Source organism: Amblyomma americanum, chromosome 1, assembly GCF_052857255.1.
Source record: "Amblyomma americanum isolate KBUSLIRL-KWMA chromosome 1, ASM5285725v1, whole genome shotgun sequence".
Taxonomy (NCBI): domain Eukaryota; kingdom Metazoa; phylum Arthropoda; class Arachnida; order Ixodida; family Ixodidae; genus Amblyomma; species Amblyomma americanum.
Genome location: NC_135497.1, coordinates 96,274,139 through 96,292,249, shown reverse-complemented (window position 1 = coordinate 96,292,249; position 18,111 = coordinate 96,274,139). Strand labels below are relative to the sequence as shown.

The window sequence follows — 18,111 nt, the reverse complement described above, 5'->3', positions numbered from 1 at the left end:
ACGGCCAAAAACACCGAAGACTGAACGGTGCACGGACAAGTCGGCAAATAATTGACACCATAACTTTTAAGCCAGTTTTGGCAATACTTTTTGGCTTTCAAGTTAAGTCAACTCATAAGTTGCGGTGTAGCCGACTTTCGATAGCCATGGTGGTAAATAAATCTGCGTAGGAAATATGTAGCGGCTTTTTCAGCTGTGTCAACCCTAATGCGTCTGAATCAACGGCAATAGCTCTGGCCATAACTCACGGGTAGCGACTCAAACAAGCCTCAAGATTGTAATATACTCCATGAAGGCATGTCGATACTTTGTGTCAGAGCGGGTCGACAGAGATATGCGTTCAAAATTATGGCATTATGAAGACAGGCAAACCTAAATTATATCTCGGTTACCATACAGTGGATGCCGACGCACGAAGCACTCTCCGGGAACGAGGCTGCGGACCGGCTCGCTCGAGCGTACACCCACCGAGCGACACCCACGCTTCCCTCGAACCTAGGATTCGAGACCTTCTCCGATATTTTAGAACAATTCCGCAGCGAATGTAGGGCTTACGCGGCACCGCACGAAAGCCTATAAACGGGTCCCAATCCACAGATTGGAGAAAAATGCAAGCAGGAGTATATTCCAATCTCATCCTCTGCAAACGCAGGTCGCCGACCAGGTACAAGGACTCGTGCTCATGGTGCAACAGCCAGCATCCTACGCTAACCCACTGCACATGCGAATGCGAGGTCAGATATGCAAGTCTTCACAGGAGTATAGTGCCTAGAATATCTTACTAGTGTGTCGAGCGGAGCGCTCTCCCAATGGGAGAGGGTGGTAGCGCGCGCGATTCCTTCCAACTTTGGCCGCGAGGGGAGCTGCTCGTCGTAAAGGTGCCGTCGCTGCCGGACATGCCGCAGTCGCTGCAGTTGCATTGGTCGTGCGCGGTGTGGATAATAGCAGTTTGGTCGCATCTACGCTTTTTTTCTGTTGTTCTGTCCGTGCTGTTCCAGGTGAGAGAAAACCACAGCGACTAATACTGGTAAATTCGAAGCATCAAGGCCGGGAAAAAAAACATATTTCGTGCCGCTCTGTCGGAGTGGCTACCCGTCGAGTCCGGGCAAGGTTTCCATGTTCCGTGTGTCCTCGGACCCAACACGGCTTGCGGAGTGGGAGCGGCTGATCAAAACACAGGACCGCAAGTTGACTCCAGCGTGTGTTGTCTGCGACAAACATTTTGAAGACTGCCACATCGAGAGACGGTGAACGGTGTCGTCAACGAGCTCGCCAGAGATAGACCCCATCTCATGCCCGATGTCATGCCAGCAGTATTCGACAACTATCCGAAATACCTCCTGCCTAAGAAGACATCGAAAAGAAAAGTGAGGAGCCTGTGTGACCAACCTGCCGCTAAAGGGCACACGCGCAGTGCCGGTGCAGGCGTCAGCCATGGACCGTCAAGCACGCTCGACGATGTTTCCGACGAGCCGGCAGCAACAGAGGAGCCGACTGAGAGCTCATGCCCGCAGCAGCAGATGGGCTGTATTGCTGTTGAAGATCAGCATCCGTTGGACTCAATTTGTATCCCTGCAACCCGGACCAAAATATCTGTAGCACCTGCTGGCTCTGTAGCCTACGCGCGTTATGGAGCGGAGAAAAACAACTTTGCCACTTTTTATATAGAAAGAATGCTAACATTTGGAAGCTTGATGCCAGAACGCAGCCTTGTAGTCGCTACAGTGTATTTTCTCGGAAAAGAACAAAGCAAGCGCGTGCTTACAACAAGCTCTGTTTTTTATCTGTTTTTACTGTATTCCAGATTTGTAAATAAGAATCAATATGGTACAATCACCATTTTCTTTTGTTCTAGTTACAAAGGGAAGCGCAAGCTCATACACACCTGCATAAGTTGTATGAAGCAAGCTGTGATTAGCAAATCAAACACACCTATTCCAACTGCTTGTGTTGATCGTCGCATGCGATCTTTGAAGACGGAACCCGTGGTGGGAAAGAGCGACAGAGTCCCGCTTTTCTTTTACCTATATGCGATGCCATTCCCGGTTAGATGATCTGCTCGCCGTTGAGAATGGGGGCCACGACTCGGTCTTTCCACCTGGACAGAGCTAGCCGAGCGCTCACTCAGCATGAAGGTGCATACGATATCCTTCACCCGCGATCGCGATGCGTGGATCGCAATCGACTGGCCCCTAGTCGAATAAGATCTCGATCGGATGTTTCCATGTAGCAACAATGAGTCCGGACCATACTCGATCGTTCAATCACAACGCAATGCGGCCAACGCATCAACTTTCGTTGCTTATTTCCAGTCCTTCCGCGGTTCACCACAAAGAATAAACGAATAAAAATCGAGCAGACTGGACCTGGTGGTACGTGTCAAACGCTTCGGCGAGCGCTGTTTCAGTCCAGGATTTTCTCCTGGTAATGCCAGGCCGGTTATATTGTCCACAGCCAGTAGTGTTTTTATGCAAAAAGTGCTCTCAAAGTGTTCAGAGACAGGCTACCGTAGCGAAAAGCGCAGCGCACCTACGCAGCCTCGGCAGCGAACGCGGCGTGGTGGCACCTTAGCGAATGGCAGCGCCGCCACGCGGTGGCCGCAGGAAGGCATCACCGCAGCGGCCACGCGAGCGCGCTCCCTCGGCACACTAGCAAGTATATTCTAGGCACTATAACAGGAGCAGTGAGAATCCCGGCTGACTCTGACCCCTGCCTTCAGCTTCAGCTGATGAGCACGAGAGTGGCGTAGCCAGAAATATTTTTGAAGGGGTGCTATACACCGCCGGTAAAAAAAAAATACTAAAGATAGCCTGCGCCGAAACAATATCTTAGTATTTTTTCTGCTTTAATAAAGCTGAAGGGACAATTACAAAAAAGAAAAGTTTTATTTTTTTGTAATTGTCGAGTTTAACGTCTCGAACCGACACATGGGGTATGAGGAACACCGTAGTGGAGGGCTGCAGAATAATTTAGCCCAAATGGGGATCTTTAACATGCGCCACTTGTCGCTGCAGCACACGGGTATTTTTGTATTACGCCTCCATCGAAATATGGCCGCAGGCCGCCGCAGGAATCCAACTGGCGACCTTGGTATCAGCAGACGACCACCAAAGGCACTGCGGCGTCTCCGATATGGGGTTCATCGTGTAAACAGACCTTAACATAACGTAAGAGGAACAAAACTGGAGCCTTCCTCAATAGCCATGGATATCCGCATACCTAGTGTGCAAAATTAAGCGAAAAATGGTTGCATTTGCGCCTTCTCCGTGCTGTGCATCAAAACAGGTGTTTAAAATAACTTCCTGTGAATTAAACATCAGGCCCCAGCAGCCAAACAGACAATTCCTTACCAGCATTTGTAACGGTGGCAAGCTGAGTGCGATTTGGTACGGGCCTCCTCACGCTCGAAATTGTTCATTAACTGGATTAAATATGCTGAGGATTTTTTTTTTGAGAACATGACTCTGACCCGTATCTCGCGAAATTCAGTACATACAATTTTAACAGCTTTTCAGAGTATGTTGCACAGCTTGCGCATTGCTTCCCGCGTTAAGGCTTCCAAGATGCCCGCAGCATCGAGCAGGCGTTTCCATTACGCTCGTCCAACGAGGATCAGTTGTAACGATACTCACGCATTGTAAAAACGAAGTGAGTACACAAAAAGAGACGCGACTACCGTGAGGAGAGCAATGGATTTGTCGTAATGTCTTCCCTTCTGCCGTAACATGGGCTTACGTTTTGCGCTGGTATATTTACAAATGCGACACCTACCCCAAACCCGATCTGCGCTGAATAATCATAATTGGTTTTTTTTGGGAAAGGAAATGGCGCAGTATCTGTCTCATATATCATTGGACACCTGAACCGCGCCGTAAGGGAAGGAACAAAGGAGGGAGTGGAAGAAGAAATGAATAGGTGCCGTAGTGGAGGGCTCCGGAATAATTTCGACCACCTGGGGATCTTTAACGTGCACTGACATCGCACAGCACACGGGCGCCTTAGCGTTTTTCCTCCATAAAAACGCAGCCGCCGCGGTCGGTTTCGAACCCGGGAACTCCGGATCAGTAGTCGAGCGCCCTAACCACTGAGCCACCGCGTCGGGAATCTGCACGGAAGGAGTAGGTGATTTGTGGTCAACCGTCTTTGGTTGTCGTTGGTCTCGCAAGGTTAATGACTCACTCCCATAAAGAGGGATCAGCTCAGAATCCGGCGAAGGCCAAGAAGTGCGTAAAAAGTGTACCTTATATTATTTAAAGGAAATTTGAGTTTTTAGAGATGAACACATCGCGGAACGTCGCAAACCTCGTCTTCCTCATCTTTGGGTGAATCATGAGCTTTCCGTTAAAAAATATAAACACTGATCGAACTGTTCGTTAATGCGGTTGAATGTAAGTAAATAAATGTTATTTGACTCATTCATTCGTTGTGCTTACCCAAATGAAGCTTTAGAATTTGCATACGCTCGGAGTGCTTTGTGCTTGTCAGTGAATGGAACGAGGAAAACGCTACGGACGAGGATGATGAGTGCAGTGTAGGTCGTAATTTCTAATCTGTAGCATATTTCCTTGCCATGAGATGCCTAGCATTTCCTGTATACTGAGAAAGAATTTTATATATATATATATATATATATATATATATATATATATATATATATATATATAGCAAGCGGCTCTTTTAGGGGGAGGGGCAGAAATTCTGTAACATATACTATTGTTTCTGGTATACAGTCTGCGAGTTATACATGCTAAAAAATTTATATTTTGCGCTTTGCGGACCATCTGTATATATGCACTGCACAGCATTTTTTCTTTTTCAGCATCGCTGAATGTGGCACAAAGTTCGCGAAGCTTACTCTATTGCCACGTTTTGTGATACTTGAACTGCGACAAATATAATTTTATGTGCTGTTCGCACGCCTGGTTCTGATAGTGTATGTAACGAGTGCGGAAAGTCTAGAATTTTTTTTTCTTGGCAGCCGTCTCCAGACTCATACATTCCAGAATCCAGTTATGTGTAGTCTTGATTATCCGTCACAATATTCAAATGTGTGCAAGCTATGTCACCACATCGCGGATCTCAACCATATATATTGGAAATACCCTTTTGCCCCCCTGGAGGGAAAAAAAATTCTGTCGCTTGACCAATGGGAGGCTCTCCTATTCAGCACCGATCTGATGATTCAGACAAAGGTCGTACAACTGGCCGAACACGCCGCCACAAGCCAGGACATTCTGGCTGTCGTTTAGGCGAGGGGCCTAAAGCTTCTCAAACTGTTGGAAATAAAAGTTTTACGATCCATATGCAGCCAAAATTGTGCGTTGCGGACTATACACTGCGTGCGGACTGTGTACCGGATATTACGGTAAGGCGATAAAAATGCAACGAGTTCCAATCCAGTAGCGCACGAGTTGTCGCCGAATTTCGCGTTACACTGCCGCGACCTGGATGCTATTTGACCACGAAAATCCTCGCAGTCGCCGACGGCAACAGATGGCACAGATCCTTGACAGTAACCTCGACTCGCAGACAATCAGTCGTAATTACACCAGCGGTAGCCCCATCGAGAAGGCTTCCCAAATATTCTGCCATGGGGGTACCAGCTGAGAACCACTTACCATGACATGGGCTCTACACACCGGGAATCAAATCACGAACGCCACAGCTCGCGGTCATAAAACCAAGCGGTAGTCGACGAAGTGGGAACCTATCCTGTAATGCAAACGTACTACGGAGACATACTTGAGCCCCCCAGGGACATCAGGAAGCGCTTTCCTACCTGCCATGCAAAACTTGGAAGGATCACTTAAGCTCCGCCCTAAGGGTATAACGCGGTAGCGCAATCGGTTAATTACCATATATGCAAACGGTCGTTCTCTACTCTACATCCAAAAATACCTGGGCATTAAATACCTGGGCAACCAAGAGCTTGCAATTTTTCACTCAACACCGAAAACACGAACATCGGCACTGGATTTTCGGGTGAACGGGGCCTTTACCGCTATCGCGTTAAGAGCTGGTGATGCTGACGCTAAACTGCTATAGAGACAAAGAGCTGTTTACCCCAGGCCCTCGCCGGAAATATCGCTCCCGCCTCCAACCATAGGGCTTTCAGATCACGAAAGCTCGCGTGGCTTCCAAAGCACCTACCCTCCGTTTCTGTTGACACCACGCTAAGGGATTCTGAATCAATAGCGCAGAATTCTACACGGGCAATGTTCGTTGAGTATTAAGGGTTGAGGGCTCCTCGCAGTGGCGACTCGCCAAAGCCTTTGGCGACGAACCTTTCTGCGCTGCGTCCCGGGTTAGGGCTATGCCGCTCACAGAAGGACGAGATGGTTCGATCACTACAGGTTCAGCAGCCCCGAGGAGCTCGACTATCGCTGAACAATGTATTGGTGAAGCTGCAGCCTCAAATGCTACTTGATGTCCTGTCGGCGTCTTCTCAACGTGTTTTCCTTCCCTCAAGTAAAAGAGCCTCTCAAGGAAAGTGATTCGATCGTCCTAGTATTGACGAAGATCCCGTCACTGAAATTTGTTAAAAATCGTAAAAATATGAGACAAAAGATGATGGCTAGATAATACGCCAAAAAACTCAGTCAAGTAACACCGAGAATAATAAGCAAAATGTATTCTCCGTAGCGATGTTCTAAAAACCGGCTCGTCTCATATCAGTTTCGACAGCACAGAGAATTTGCCACATCATCAGACAGGAAGTATCCGAGACCAATAATAGCTCATCAAAACTTGTTTTCCTTAAGATCACCTTGCGTTCGCTCTAAAAGTGGTTCGATGAGAAGATTTTAACAGATTTTAGAGTTTCGTCAAAATGCCGAAAACGCCGGTCACACGGCTATTTACAGATGTGCGCACATTGCAATACAGTAAGGTTTAGCTGCTTTGCGTGACCATCCTTGTGACGCAGTCCGGGCCTACGACATACTGAAGTGCCCAAGCGCCTGGCTCAAAAAGAAGGATCCATGACAAACACTTTATTGTAAAGCGAAAGAAAAAAATCACTGCACACTAAAACTAGGCCTCTGCCTGGGTCTCCTCGAATTCCCCCTCATCCTCATCTGTGGCCTCCTGGTACTGTTGGTATTCTGACACCAGTTCGTTCAAGTTGTACTCTGCCTCGGTGAACTCCAACTCGTCCATGCCCTCTCCGGTGTACCAGTGCAGAAAGGCCTTGCGGCGGAACATAGCTGCAAAAAAAAAATATATCAAGCAGGCGGGGTCACACTCCTAGAACTGTCCCCGAAAATGCGCTGTTCCAGAAAATCTACAGCAATGGGTACCTACAATGAAAGCATGTGCTTTTAAGAAGCACTTTCAAATCAAACACGATGGTCACCTGTAAACTGCTCGGAGATCCGCTTGAAAAGCTCTTGAATGGCTGTGCTGTTCGCAATGAAAGTAGCAGACATCTTCAGACCTCGAGGCGGTATGTCACAGACAGCTGTCTTTACGTTGTTCGGGATCCATTCAACGAAGTAACTCGAGTCCTTGTTCTGGATGTTGAGCATCTGGTCATCGACTTCTCGCATGCTCATTCGGCCTCTGAAGACTGCAGCAACTGTCAGGTAACGACCGTGGCGGGGGTCGCAAGCAGCCATCATGTTTTTGGCATCGAACATCTGTTGCGTCAGCTCCGGCACAGTAAGAGCCCGGTACTCCTGGCAGCCGCGGGACGTGAGTGGAGCAAAGCCAGTCATGAAGAAGTGGAGGCGAGGGAAGGGCACCATGTTAACGGCCAGCTTGCGAAGATCAGCATTCAGCTGCCCAGGAAATCTGTGAGGAATGGGACGGTGCTTGATTAGAAGCCCGCTTAATTCACAAGGGGAGAGAGAATTTACAGAGCTATGTTGGGCGCTCTTGTTTGGGAGCAGTCAGAACAAGATTGTGGTAAGATTATGGAGCAGCTACAACGGTCAGTGGAGGCATCTTGTAGAATGTCGCGATTGTTGCCGCTGTTCATTCAAAGCTTTTGAATATCGGGTCATCAAATTTGAAATTCAGTTCTCTTCACGCCAGTTAAGCCAACGAAGCCCAATGAAAGAACGAACTCATGGAAATTTCAGACGTGACATAGTTTACACTTTGCCAGTCTGTTCTAGAGAACATTAAAACTGCATGCCTGTTATTTGCCTCAAATTACAACGGCGGAGAAACAAAGCAGCTTCAGTAAGATAACATGATTTCTTCTGTTGCTGGTTTCGATTCATTGGCAAAATCACAAAAAATAAAAATGGATTCTTCACGTGGTCACTGCTTCGTATCCAGCTTCAAAGGTAATACAAATTACTACATTAGGAGAACATCGATGGCTATTAACTTCACCGGTCTGCAGGTTGTCGTGGCACTTTAAAATTATGTGATCGTTCTCCAGGCCCTAAAACACCATCCCCCAAAAATGGCAACCAGTATTTATTCCATACTGACTGCTCAGCAGGCTAATGTGGTACTCTGCTCCCAACTTCCTCAGGAAGTGCCACTATTTATCGAAGAAAAACTTCCATACCAAAACGTGGGAATTTGTATTCCCTTTTCCCGAAGAGAAAACGGGGATAACTGATTTCACTGTACGTGAGGCTTTATATGGAGGTCCTGTACGCTAGGATTAAGGAGCTGAACGAGATAAATGTGCGCTTTATAAAGGAGAAACAGTTCAAAAAGCATTCTCCAGTGACACACACCTAAATTATTTTGAAGAGATTTGAGATGTTTGCTTTTTGAACAGAGTAGTTTTTCATCATTTACAGCGCGAGGCCTTTATTTACCTTTTCGCCTCATGAGTTTTCTGAGGTACAGTGGTTAAACAAGGCCATTTTATTCCTATTGTGTGCAATTGCATGCCGTAGATTAGGCGCCGCTCCATTATTCCCGACGACAGCCGCCTTCTCGTTATTGCTGCCGCTGCCGCTGCCGAATTCACTTTCCTTGAAGTGATTTTCAAAGCTTCCCTGAGCAGCTGCTTTGCTGGCTATAGCAGGTGCGGTGTTTGTTAGTTTTTATGCGGACGGTGAGGGTGCTTTTATTTGCTTTCTTGCTCGTCATTGTATTTTCTGAAAATATTGCCACCACATGCACTTTATACATGGAGAATAGCTGTAGTGTATTACTCTAAATATTTTGTAAAAGACCTTGGCGACCGCAGTCTTTGCAGTGCTTGTTCCATAATGAGCCGATCACTGCCGTCGGAACTAGCAATTCGGCGGATGGTGTCGACCTCTTTGGGCTCTTCATGAGCATGCATGAGGCGCTTAAGTGACCCCTTGAACGAAGCTGCGAAATACTTACCTCAGGCATGTGGTCACACCCGACATCGTTGCAGAAACCAAGTGGTTAAGGTCTCCGTAGGTGGGAGTAGTGAGCTTCAGCGTCCGGAAGCAGATGTCGTAGAGTGCTTCGTTGTCGATGCAGAAGGTCTCGTCGGTGTTCTCCACAAGCTGATGCAACGACAAAGTAGCATTGTAGGGCTCGACGACAGTGTCCGAAACCTAGAGGTAGCCGCAGGAAGAGAATGAGAACTTTGTGCATAACGACTGATCAAAATTCAAGGAAGACGCCTTATAAAGCAAGGCCGAAATGTCATGTTTGATTTGTTTCAAAGATGCTGAAATTGGGTCCTGCAGATAATGGCACACACCTTTGGAGAGGGCACTACACTGTAGGTGTTCATGATGCGATCTCGAGATGAGCAGTGTGCCCATGCCAGATCCAGTACCACCGCCCAGGGAGTGGGTCAGCTGGAATCCCTGCATGCAGTCGCAGGATTCCGCTTCCTTGCGCACAACGTCGAGCACCGAGTCCACCAGTTCAGCACCCTCGGTGTAGTGGCCCTTGGCCCAGTTGTTGCCAGCACCACTCTGACCTGAAGGGGCAGGTCGTGAAAGGCGTATACTTGCACAAACTGTATCCTGAAGAAAATCAGTACTGGAATATGCAATAAAGGAAAGCCACTATCCAAACACACTTCACACAGCAGCCAGAAAGGCAACAAAAATTGACTTAAGTGGCCTGATGGCCGTAGCCAATAGGGGGATAAACACCGCATTTCATAGGTAAAGTTAAGTTTGGATAATATTAGGATGCTGTTACGTGTGAATTAATTTAATTAGTTTTCAGGCATGTAAATACTATAAAAAGTGATGGCTATGTTTCACTCGGCCTTCAGAACTCAATCTCGGCACTAAGTCACTCTGGTAAAAGAGCTATGTGGCAGACAAGACGAGGAGGCTCCCTGCAGGACCCATCTTTTATCGCTGTCCTAATTTTTTTTTGCACTCTGCCAGATTTCTCCCGCTGAGGACTACATCCAGTCATTAATTAATATGTCACATACCCGCTTTGCTGGAGTGATGTGGGGCGTTGTGTTCTGCGGTGTACCAACTGCGGATAGAATCTTATTTTGGAAAAAGCACATATATTGCCACTCTCGTACTTACGCCCGTTTCGCTGCACATTAAAGTCGTGTTGAACCTTCAAGCTTACGCGTGAGTATTGGGGACCCTTCTAACGGAACTTATAAAAATGACTTCATATTCAACTCAAAGGCACTTGATTTCGTGGCTGCATGAAACTGACTGGCACTTGGACTGGATTGAACTCAACAAGGGTACGCAGTGCGTACAGAGATATGGGCACAAAGTTTAGCCAGTTCTGCGCATTATAGTTTAGTCTATATCGTGCGCTTTTGTGAGTGTGCTGATTTAGTGTGCTTTAAGATGAAATGGTGCAAAATTAAATATGTTGCTTCAGGAAATGACGAGCAACCCCTTACCGAACACGAAGTTGTCCGGCCGGAAGAGTGGTCCGAAGGGCCCCGAGCGGACGGCCTCCATGGTTCCCGGCTCCAGGTCAACCAAGATGGCCCGAGGCACGTATTTACCTCCTCAAACAAAAAAATAAATATCACTTAGGTGCAACAAAAGTACGTTTGTGTGGTTACAAGAAATACGTGCATCACAAAGAAATAAGCAAAAGAAGCAAAGAAAAGAGATCCTGCTAACAATAAAGTTGTGACAGCTGATAAAAGCAGCACTTTAATAGCCCTAGACCCCCTCCCCACCCTCCAATCCTTAAACAGCAGCTTCAACAATATTTATTAAATTTGGTTGGAGTAGCAAAACCACTTACATTGTGATTAGGAAAATTTAAATGCATTAAAATATAGTTACTGCAATTAACGTTGCTTTAAGCCATTCTGTTCTCTATTACTAAACGTTTAATGCGGTACATGGTATTATAATTGGGAAGGCGCTACTGGGTTATCAGAGGGGCAGTAATGCAGGCGTACGGACTACTTTGGTCCACTTGGGGCTGTTTCACGTGCGATAACATCACCGAGCACATGTCTTAACATTTAGCCTACATCGAAATGCGGCCGCTGCCGCAAGATTCGATCCCACGATGACGCTAAAGCCGAACGCCATAGTCACTGAAGCACAACAACGTTACTGTTGCCAAACATGGCGTTAAAACTTTTATCCCACCCACGACAACACGGGGAAACTTTGTCGAGGTGAGACTAACGGTATGTCATCGTCAAACCTGACCAGGTTATGATTCATGACTCCGTCAGCGGCATTGTGAACAATCCTGATTTGTAAGAAAAAAAAATCGTTTTTGATGAAGAACGTTCGAAGTGAACCTAGGTGTGCTGAAAACAATGTGGCCTGAACAACTGCGCTGGCATAACATGCCGCAAGCAGAAGAGGCCATGACGCGTTCAGTGCGACTAATCAAAATCATCCGCGATCGGTTTTACGGTGTAAAACTCGCCAGGGCGTGCCGCTCAAGATGCTCCGCTGAGAGGCCAGGGGTCAGTTTAACAGCGTTTAAGAGCAAAGCGCTCTCTACGGTACGAGAAAGTTCCAAAGTGAAATTATCAACCGAAATACAGGAAGACGTGTACCGGAGGCCTCGTTGTAGTAGACATTGATGCGCTCCAACTGGAGGTCCGAATCCCCATAGTACGCTCCGCTTGGATCGATGCCGTGCTCATCGGAAATGACCTCCCAAAACTGCAAACGTGTAAAGACATCGGTACTCATCATGGTGTCACAGTGAGCAGCGACCACTATCAAAGCACATTTAGAGGCATGAATTCGCTTCTAACACGAAATAACTCCAAACACCTTAAACATCATAGCTGAAACCGGTTCAGGTGGCATTCTGGGGCTCATAATCATCAGCCTTCCTGATGGCGAAAAACTGGCAGAGCCTAAAGCACTTCAGTCCATTGAATAGCGTCAGGCGCGAAACCTAGACGATACGGGAAAAAATCCCATTAAAGAATCCCCGGCCTCCGCCTGATCCCTTTTGAGGCAGTCAGTGGGCCTAAGACTGCTACATGTCTCCTCTCCGCCAAGAACGACGGTAAAGGCTCAGGTAGGTGACATAAACCAACAAGAAACTCAAATAGCGAGCGGCAAGTAAAATGTCAACTCGAAAACAAAGGTCAAGAACCAGAGATTCCACTTGCGCCGGGGCGCAACGTGCTACGCACAGAAGGCACGACTAAGTACAAAAGCAGTGCGGCTACTACCAGCCATGACTTTTTTACAAGTTAAGTACTTAAACCCTTAGCCTGAAACTACATCCTAGAGTACGGTGTTAAGGTCGCAACGCAATCGCTAGCGGTAAACGCTTCGGAACAGGCACTGAGGTCGTAAGAAAGTCGCGACAGCTCCAGCCACGAAATATCCCGAGGCGAAAGAGGCGGCTTACCTTCGCTCCAATCTGGTTTCCGCATTGGCCTGTCTGGATGTAGACTATCTCGCGCATGTTGTATGCCACTCCGCGACTCGGCTGCCAAGGTGCCGACTGCCAGCTTGGGTCAGGGGTCCACGTATCTGTAGCCTTGCGCCGCAACGTCGCTAACTTCTTCTTCAACTGTTTTCCTATGTTTACACGTGGCAACTTGATAGCACCTAAGAAAGCGCTACAGGCTGTTTCTCCCAAGGTAAATGTGCCTTTGAGCCCGTATGTAAGACTTTCAGTTCACGTAATAGATGCCGTGTAGAGCATATGCGCAGTACAATACGAACTTTATCTCGTTGCGGATATCATCCGGCCAGACGGGGTGCTCACACCTGGCTGCAGGGGCGAACGCGCTGGCACGCGTCATGGCCAGCTTTTACTTTCTTTTCTCAGTGCTCGAGAGGTAGAAAAGAAGAGAAAGAGGCTGGCCTGAAAAATAAATATCTGGCCTGCTACTCTGCACTGGGGAACGGGAAGAGGAGAAAAAAGAGGGTCACGACGGGACATGATGATGATGGGAGGAGGCAGATGGAAAAATACAAGGGAGAGAAGAAACTTTATTAGGATCGTATGGCGGGACTTCCCTTAAGCTCGGTGGGTAGTTTGCTCATTTCAGGATTCGACTGGCCTTGGCCGCCGGGCGAACTTGTTGGATGAGTTCCTGCTGGCCTCCAGGATATACAGGGTAGCTGTTGTTGTTGCCCTTACAAAAGATGGCCCGTACCCGCACTAGAGGATCGGCTAAAAATAGGAAGGCAAAGATATCAGTTGTTGTTGTTGGCCTGATAAAAATCGCGCATACTCACAAGAGGCATTGGCCATGACCAGGCGGTGACTACCACTTTTGTAGATTGCATTTGGCAGAAATGAGACGATATTCCAAATTTGAGCAACTCAGTTTCTCTCAGAGATGGTTGAGGGTGGTAAGAAAAGAAAAACAGCAATAGGAATCTAATAAAATGAGAAGACCGAAATAAATGGATAAAAGGTGTAAAACTACAGATCATGATGGCAGTCGTTTAAATAATAATAATTTGTTTGGGGGGAAAGGAAATGGCGCAGTATCTGTCTCATATATCGTTGGACACCTGAACCGCGCCGCAAGGGAAGGGATAAAGGAGGGAGTGAAAGAATAAAGGAAGAGAGAGGCGCCGTAGTGGAGGGCTCCGGAATAATTTCGACCACCTGGGGATCTTTAACGTGAACTGACATCGCACAGCACACGGGCGCCTTAGCGTTTTTCCTCCATAAAAACGCAGCCGCCGCGGTCGGGTTCGAACCCGGGAACTCCGGATCAGTAGCCGAGCGCCCTAGTCACTGAGCCACCGCGGCGGGTTTTGAGTATAGAAAATTTTGAATGGCGAAGCAACAATAGCTAAAATTCGGGCGAGCTAGCTCTCATACCCTAATATATCATGATCACACGCCCCAATAAACTTTTTAGATAGTAGCAAAGGGCTGACAATTTGTAAAGTTGCTCCACGACAAGCATATGTATGAACAGCCGCGTGTACTTTATGTAGCTGCGTTAATGCATGGTCATCGTAACAACCTTCTATATTTAAAGCTCCGGTCGAGACACTGCGCTCGAGCTCTGACATGTGTTCTTGTCTGCAAGGCAAAAGTCACACGATAAAAAGGTAAGCGTCGAAATGGACGCAACTTCAGCAGTCCGAACCATTTCTGCAGCGTAACTCGCTACCGGGCGCCATCTTTCATATTTTAGGCAATATCAGGTTTCAATCAAAAGGCCTCAGGAAGCTTCTTGATCAAAGCTATGCCAGATCGTTGCACACCATTTTAAACACCATATATTTGGGTGTCTAAAACCGGGAAGCATTTTCGATATCTATCCGTGTTACGGTGCTATACCCTTTCAAAGTCTGGAAGAATGCCAAAACTTTGGCCCCCTCCCGTAGGCAGCATCGTATAATATTCAAACGCGCTGTGAAGCTCGTGTATTAATAGCACAGGACTGAAACTTCGGCACATTCCTCAGCTAAGTGTATATTACACAAATCCCCGAAGCATTTTTTGTAGGTGCTTTTGTTCACGTTTTACGATTTTTTTTGTGCCCCTTCCCATTCAGTTACGCTCCCTGTCGCCGCCACTGCCGGTAGATGGCGCAAGTAGTAGATGTCCCAGAAAGCTGGGCGTGAAACGGACAAACGAAATCCACAGATGATGCGAAAAGTTAAACTACCCAATATCCGAGAGTGTTGGGAAACGCCGTGTGCAACGGGCTTTTAATGAGCAAGGTCGGTCAAATTGGCAATTGATGTCCTCGTAATTTTCGTATTCGCATGATAATTTTCATCATGATGCTAACTGTTACAATAAACGGCAAATTTTTTTGCGGTTTTAAAGGCTAATGAATAATCAAACGTGTTCCTGATTGCGCATTTATGGTTCTGAAGAAACAGAGCCTTTTACTTGCATTGGTTTTGCTGCTTCGCTATGTAAAGGACAAAGTTTATGAGAAATTTGTATCCATAAAGTTTAATAATTGGTTTCTGAGGAAAGGAAAATGGCGCAGTATCTGTCTAATATATCGTTGGACACCTGAACCGCGCCGTAAGGAAAGGGATAAGGGTGGGAGTGAAAGAAGAAAGGAAGAAGGAGGTGCCGTAGTGGAGGGCTCCGGAATAATTTCGACCACCTGGGGTTCATTAACGTGCACTGACATCGCACAGCACACGAGCGTCATAAAGTTTGGGAATTAAAATCCATGTGATCCGTAGATTCCGCGACTGCCGCGAGATGCCGCCACGAGCCTTCCCGTCATCGAAACGCCCTTTAAACTGTGTGCTCGGATGGGGCTCCTTGCATTATGTGACTCCAGGTGCACGGGCATTAATTGCCACGAAATCCAGCCCGAGTTCGCAATGTTGGCACCGAAATGTCTTTTCGAGCGTGAGAAAGACATTGTAGACAAAATCCAGCATGATTTCCAGTGCCCTGCGGTGGTTGTTTTGTTCGGCGGCGCATAACAGTACGAAAAAAATTCGAGGGCCGGGGCTGAAGCCCCTTAAGCTACCCCCCTGGCTACGCCCCTGCTACTGCGTCCCCCATTGCCCATGTATTGCTTCTAGATGTTACAGCATACATTTTGCAATATTTTCTGATTTTCTAGTCTACAAAGCTTTCATGTGCACTGCATCGAAGCTGCAAGGGTTTCTTGCCACGCGGTAGCACCGGAGCTGCGTTGCCTGCAAGCAAGGTAGACCGCGTTTTAGTTGCGCTAAAATTGGCACATGCGGCCCGTTGAGCTCCTCCCAAAAATCTGTACTTATAGATGCTTTACAACCTTAGCAGATGTGCACAATCTGTTTTACTGTCATGTTCTTGGCAGCTCAACTGCTTTTGTCTAGTATTTGTTATATGGCTTATGGAATAATTACTGCATTAGCTGGCATGCATAACAACTGTCTCAAGCAACTGAATTTCAGTTCGTCTGTAATGCAAAAACGCAACTGCATGACAAATGTGTTGCATTTTCTGCACTACTGTATTCTTTTCGCCAGTACGAATTGCACCGAGAATGCGCTTAGACTTTGTGGCTGAAAACCTCTGCTAATGTGCGTCAAGGGCATGGATAGGCAAGCGACATAGCAGCTATTCCAGCACTGCGAGAGGTGCGCCCATTTACTGAGGCTTTGGTACGTGCACAAGAACCTCACTCACACACAAAGTTAACCACGCAATGCATTTCACAGCCTGCATGGTAGTGTAGGACATTACATGCCATTTACATATAACTTGCAGCTCTGAATGTTAAGAATTCCTGTGCTTGATTTCCCAGTGTTGGTTGCTGCTTTATGTCCATGAAAAAGAAGTACTAAAATAAATGCTTTGTTTTGTGGCATCTCTTAAATGTTCACTAGCTTCAGATTGTAAATAAATGCGGCTTCCCATCAATGCAGAGGTGAGCCTGTAGCCATTTTGCTGTCGTGTACTTAGTGCTCGGAGCCTGGTCGAAGAAGTAACACCAGCCAATGTACGGACAGATGTCCCAATGGCGGGCACGTCAGCTGCTGATGCATATGTACAGAAATGTGGAAATATAAAACTTATGCATTGTATGCAAAGTGTTCAAGGTAAGGTAAGGTAAGTAAGTAATAACATAAGCAGCTAGGCAGATGATTAGCTTGCCTTGTGTTTTTCTTAATGAAGACACCAAGTCAAAACAAAAGATCAAAGCCTGCTGCACAGCTTTGCTACAGGCACCACAACGTAAACAAAGTCAGGCACAAAAACAAAACAGAAAGCAGACCGCAGCCAAAAGCAGAACTTACTCTTCACGTAGGCAGCTTTACTGTTTAACTGCAAAATGAGAAAGTTCCTCAGCTGTTAACTGGAAACTCCTCGTGTGATGTGGGTAATAACATCTGATATAACCTTTGTCTTGCAAAAACTTTTGCAGGGAGATTTTATACAGTATGTACAGCACGTAATAAATGAGTTTAATTCAGGAGATCTGAGTGACAAATAGTAAATTATAATAAATAACATGGTAGAGCGTAAAAAAAATAATGTTTCGGCCTTTCCAAGACACACAGCAGCTTGATCCGAGTTGTTTTCAGCGTTTTCTATAAGTTCATTTGACTAAGTCTTGTGTGATGTTGAACGAAAGGCATTCCCATCCAGTTTTAGTTTTGGCGTGAACACTGCGGCATAGCTTGTATGTTAACTGACCTTGGTAAACCGTTCCTAAGACCCTGATGATACCAAAAAATCTGGAATGTCTGTGAACACAATGTGTTCCTTGGCCCTTCAAAAGCAGCAATTTTATAGCATGTTTATTACTCTTTGTCCTTACGGATAATGGACCCAACGACCACTAGACCAGCCTCTGCCGTCCTTGCTGCATTTCGCATTTCTTGGAATCATCAACGTCCCCCTCAATTAGTCAACCATTCAGTGCAGTATTCCTATATGCAATCATGTAATGCATCACACGTAAGCTAGAGACGCAGACATTTATCTACTTCAAATGCATGTTCAGAGCCTAGACAGTTTTCAAATGGTGCTTTGCTGCACAGCGACAGCTCAGTATTATAACATTTATCTCAGATGTCAATTTTCCTACATGCTGTACAATGAAAGGTCAGTGAGTGAGTGAAAACTTTTATTGATACAGTCAAGAGATTCGCGGATTCAAAAGCTCCGTCGTCTTCGTTCTTGGCGCTGGCGATCGGAGTCTTCTCTTCAGCATGAAAGGTGAAAAACAGCTAGACTATGTTGACTGCTAAATTTTTTTTAGGTTCGATTATCCTGAAGTGAAGCTTCTCATAACTTACTGCCTCAGAGTATGAAAAGAATAGTGGTGAATAATTCTTATCACTT

At 46.5% G+C, this 18,111-nt stretch overlaps 1 pseudogene across 1 annotated transcript; it reads right to left on the bottom strand.

The window, feature by feature from the left end:
- Positions 1–7,032: 7,032 nt before the first annotated feature.
- On the bottom strand, positions 7,033–12,995 carry LOC144134027 (tubulin beta-4 chain-like; annotated as a pseudogene). Its single transcript, XR_013315116.1, has 7 exons — positions 12,733–12,995; positions 11,918–12,026; positions 10,784–10,894; positions 9,650–9,874; positions 9,301–9,500; positions 7,355–7,791; positions 7,033–7,205 (listed from the first exon to the last, which is right to left on the bottom strand). The product of XR_013315116.1 is annotated as a tubulin beta-4 chain-like (transcript).
- Between the last annotated feature and the right edge of the window lie 5,116 nt (positions 12,996–18,111).